The following is a 5178-nucleotide window of genomic DNA, read 5'->3' as shown; positions in this document are numbered from 1 at the left end:
ACCCCTCAGATGGCTCTCTCACTTGCCTGACAGGTTTACCTGGACTCCTACAGCTACGCATACGATTGTTTACAGCCTCCCAACCTCGAGAGGCATGGGAAGCTTAAGATATTCAAATAGTATAGAGCCTCTCAGAGAGTTAGAAATTGTTAGAAGAAAACTAGTAGAAGATTTCATTGTTGAGCCAATGCTTGCTGCCAAGTTTCCACATCCCCTGTATTATGTCCTTGGGAATATATTAATTAATATAGTTGGTATATAGAAAAAATAAGTAGTGGCCTTGGTGCTAACAACTTTAGACCCTTAAGGTAATAAATTCTTTCCTTGTTGTAAACCCACTGCACCTCTGCCCTATAGGAATGCAACTTTATCTAACACCGTCAGAGGATGGCGCCAAACTTTAAAATAATTACTCTTAGAGAAAATAAGTCTCATGGTTGACAAAACTTTATCAGAGTCATAAAATGTTAAAAGGCCTTCTGGCCAGAAGATGATGTAAATCACCTAAACCATTTGTATACGGTAAGAGTATTCGGTAAGTTTGCAGAAAAGAAAGCCTGGTCTCGATAAGGATAAAATACTGCTGACTTTGCATGATTTTACACCTCCTATTATCCTCTATGCACAACTTAAGGTATATAAGCTCCCTTTGAAAATAAAGCTACGGGCCTTGCTCAAAGCTCCGTCTCCCCGTGTCATTCCCAGTCCAGGTTCGATGCACGATACTGGATGCTTGGGGCTAGTGCACTGGGACAACCCAGAGGGATGGTACAGGGAGGGAGGAGGGAGGAGGGTTCAGGATGGGGAACACATGTATACCTGTGGCAGATTCATTCTGATATTTGGCAAAACTAATACAATTATGTAAAGTTTAAAAATAAAATAAAATTAAAAAAAAATAAAAAAAATATATAATTAAAGCAAAAAAAAAAAGAAAAAGAAAAGAAAGCTATGGGCCTTGCTCAAAGCTTGGTCTCCCTGTGTCATTCTTTCTTGCTTCCTTTTCTCACCTTTTCTTCTCTGTTCTTCCTTCAGGACAAATAATTGGAGCACGGGGGCCCTCTGAGACTACTTATTTGCCCAGGCTTCTAAGACCCACTAGAGAAGGTGCCTAAGTGGGGCACCTTCCGCTATTCAAGAGGGTACCTGCAGCCTCCACGGTTAGTGCAAACCTGGTGTTACAGGTTTTATTGGCTTTCCACATAAACCAGTTATATTGAACCTCTGATCTTTCTCCTTTTATCTATCCTTTTAATCGCCAATGCTGTCCTCCCCAAGGAATCCCTGGATCCAACCAGGGCTGGAGCCCGGTAGCTTTTGAACTGTGGTGTTGGAGAAGACTCTTGAGAGTCCCTTGGACAGCAAGGAGATCCAACCAGTCCATTCTAAAGGAGATCAGTCCTGGGTGTTCTTTGGAAGGACTGATGCTGAAGCTGACTCCAATACTTTGGCCACCTCATGCGAAGAGTTGACTCACTGCAAAAGACCCTGATGCTGGGAGGGATTGGGGGCAGGAGGAGAAGGGGATGACAGAAGATGAGATGGCTGGATGGCATCACCAACTTAAAGGACATGAGTTTGGGTGGACTCTGGGAGTTGGTGATGGACAGGAAAGCCTGGCATGCTGCGATTCATGGGGTCTCAAAGAGTCAGACATGACTGAGTGACTGAACTGAACTGAACTGAACTGAATGTTAACACAATTTCCACTTTTGGCATTGATTGAATCAAATGTATCATCTTTTTATATATTGATACATTTGGTTTACAAACATCTGTTTAGAATACTTGCATCTTTGTATATGAGTGAGATATCCTCTCATTTTCATTTTTCATGTGATCCCTGGTGTGAGGTCATTCTACATCACACAATGCCTTATAACTGGAGATTATTAAATATAAGTTTCTTCTCTCTGTTCACACCTTGCACTACAGGGACTCCACTGTAGATATTTTGATATGGGCTTTGGGTGCTTTATTGACTACACCAAAGCCTTTGACCATGTGGATCACAATAAACTGTGGAAAATTCTGAAAGAGATGGGAATACCAGACCACCTGATCTGCCTCTTGAGAAACCTATATGCAGGTCAGGAAGCAATAGTTAGATCTGGACATGGAACAACAGACTGGTTCCAAATAGGAAAAGGAATACATCAAGGCTGTATGTTGTCACTCTGCTTATTTAACTTCTATGCAGAATACATCATGAGAAACGCTGGGCTGGAAGAAGCACAAGCTGGAATCAAGATTGCCAGGAGAAATATCAATCACCTCAGATATGCAGATGACACCACCCATATGGCAGAAAGTGAAGAGGAACTAAGAAGCCTCTTGATGAAAGTGAAAGAGGAGAGTGAAAAAGTTGGCTTAAAGCTCAATATTCAGAAAACTAAGATCATGGCATCTGGTCCCATCACTTCATGGCAAATAGATAGGGAAACATTGGAAACAGTGTCAGACTTTATTTTGGGGGGCTCCAAAATCACTGCAGATGGTGATTGCAGCCATGAAATTAAAAGACACTTACTCCTTGGAAGGAAAGTTATAACCAACCTAGATACCATACTAAAAAGCAGAGACATTACTTATCAACAAAGGTCCATCTAGTCAAGGCTATGGTTTTTCCAGTGGTCACGTATGGATGTGAGAGTTGGACTGTGAAGAAAGCTGAGCGCTGAAAAATTGATGCTTTTGAACTGTGGTGTTAGAGAAGACTCTTGAGAGTCCCTTGGAGTGCAAGGATATCCAACCAGTCCATTCTGAAGGAGATCAGCCCTGGATGTTCTTTGGAAGGACTAATGTTGAAGCTGAAACTCCAATACTATGACCACTTCATGTGAAGAGTTGACTCACTGCAAAAGACCCTGATGCTGGGAGGGATTGGGGGCAGGAGGAGAAGGGGACGACAGAAGATGAGATGGCTGGATGGCATCACCGACTCGATGGACATGAGTTTGAGTGAACTCCGGGAGTTGGTGATGGACAGGGAGGCCTGGTGTGCTGCGATTCATGGGGTCGCAAAGAGTCAGACTCGACTGAGTGACTGAACTGAACTGAACTTAGGTATTTCCTGGGGGTTTTTGTCATTAACTCCTCAGACATTCTTGAGGGGGTGGCGGTAGTAAAGGTAACTAATAAATAACAAATCACATGTATCTCACTAACTTTGACAATGAGGAATAAATCCAATATCCAGTCCAGGTAAAAAATTTTTTCATAAATTACAAGGCAAGACATTTATTGTGGCAAAAGCAAATTTGCCACAGATTTGCTTAAATTCTTATTGGATATGGAAAGTTGTTTTCAACTATATTCTAAAGAATAAAAATAAAATAGTAATTATTAATAGTAGTATTTATTGAGAACTTAACTTGCATATATTATTATTATATATGTTCTGAGCTTAAAATTAAAACAGATATATGACAGGGCATTATGATAATACCTGATAGCTGTAACATGGGTATTTAGTTAAGAGACTCCTCTCTCTTCAGAAGATAGAAAACTGCTCTATTTTATGTGATTGAAAAGGGCAGAACATCTCCAGGTGTTTACATGCTATTAACAGCACCATCATGAATAGCAGTTCATCCACCCCTGCAGCTGTGCAGCCCTGCTACAAGCACCTGAACGGATCCTGTGTGAAAACCTCCTGCTGCTGCTTCTGCTGCTAAGTTGTGTCAGTCATGTCCGACTCTGTACGACCCCATAGACGGCAGCCCAACAGGGTCTTCTGTCCCTGGGATTCTCCAGGCAAAAATACTGGAGTGGGTTGCCATTTCCTTCTCCAATCATGAAAGTGAAAAGTGAAAGTGAAGTCGTTCAGTCGTGTCTGACTCTTTGTGACCCCATGGACTGCAGCCTACCGGGCTCCTCTGTCCATGGGATTTGCCAGGCGAGAGTACTGGAGTGGGTTGCCATTGCCTTCTCCGAAAACCCCCTACTCACCTGCATCCCGGGTGATTCTCTACTTGTTGTTTGGCTTTGGGCTGTCCTGGCCATGTTTGAAAACCTCCTGGTGATGACTGCCATCCTTCATTTCAAGCAGCTTCACTCACCAACCAGTTTTCTCATCACCTCTCTGGCCTATGCAGACTTTCTAGTGGGAGTGACTGTGATGCCCTTCAGCATGGTCAGGTCTGTGGAGAGCTGTTAGTACTTTGGAGCCAGATTTTGTGCCCTTCACAGTTCCTGTGATGTGGCATTTTGTTACTCTTCTCTCTTCCACTTGTGCTTCATCTCCATTGACAGGTACGTTGCCGTTACTGACCCCCTGGTCTATCCCACCAAGTTCACGGTGTCTGTGTCAGGGGAATGTGTCAGCATCTCCTGGATCCTGCCCACTGGGTACAGCGGAGCTGTGTTCTTCACAGGTGTTCACAAGAATGGGATAAAGGAATTAGTAAGTGCCCTCAGCTGCACTGGAAGTTGTCAGCTTGTTATAAATCAATTTTGGATTTTGATAGACTATTATTTTTATATCTACTTTGGTTATAATAATTCTGTGTAGTAATATATTTCTTGTGGCTAGACAACAGGCTATAAAGATTGAACATATTCCTAGCAAAGTAGAAGGATTATCAGGCATATACAAAACCAGAGTGACTAAGAGAGAGAGAAAAGCTGCTAAAACTCCAAGTATAGCATTTTTGGTGATAGCATTTTTGATCTCATGGTTACCGTATATGATTGATTCATTTATTGATTTTTTTGGGGGGAGGTTTATAACACCTTCATATGTTTATGAGCTATTTTGCTGGTTTGGTTATTATAATTCTGCTCTAAATCCTTTGATTTATACTTTATTTTACTCTTGTTTTAGGAAAGCAATAAAAGTTATCATAACAGGCCAAGTGTTAACAGACAGCTCATCAACCATAAACTTATTTTCTAAAGAGAGCTAATTTTCAAACCTAGGAATTTAATGATTTATTTGGAATGTCTCAGTAACTGTGGCATGCAATACTTTGCATAAAATTGTTCCATTCAGCTGGGGAGGAGAAACAATACCTCAGTTTCTGCAGCATCACCTTCATGCTCTTACTTTTTTGATGAGTGAACATTTTAAATCATTTGACAGAAATATATTCAATAAAAATGTTTGACACAAGTTGATATTTTCTAGTTTCCTCAAATCTGCATGCTTCCTTGCTTTGTTGCTAATGATTTTCCTTT

At 41.4% G+C, this 5178-nt stretch overlaps 1 pseudogene; it reads left to right on the top strand.

Moving 5' to 3' along the window:
- Window positions 1–3578: 3578 nt before the first annotated feature.
- LOC785588 (trace amine-associated receptor 6-like) lies at window positions 3579–4907 on the top strand (annotated as a pseudogene).
- The last annotated feature ends 271 nt before the right edge of the window (window positions 4908–5178 follow it).

This window comes from Bos taurus, chromosome 9, assembly GCF_002263795.3.
Source record: "Bos taurus isolate L1 Dominette 01449 registration number 42190680 breed Hereford chromosome 9, ARS-UCD2.0, whole genome shotgun sequence".
Lineage (NCBI taxonomy): Eukaryota > Metazoa > Chordata > Mammalia > Artiodactyla > Bovidae > Bos > Bos taurus.
This window is presented reverse-complemented; position numbering and strand designations above follow the sequence as displayed.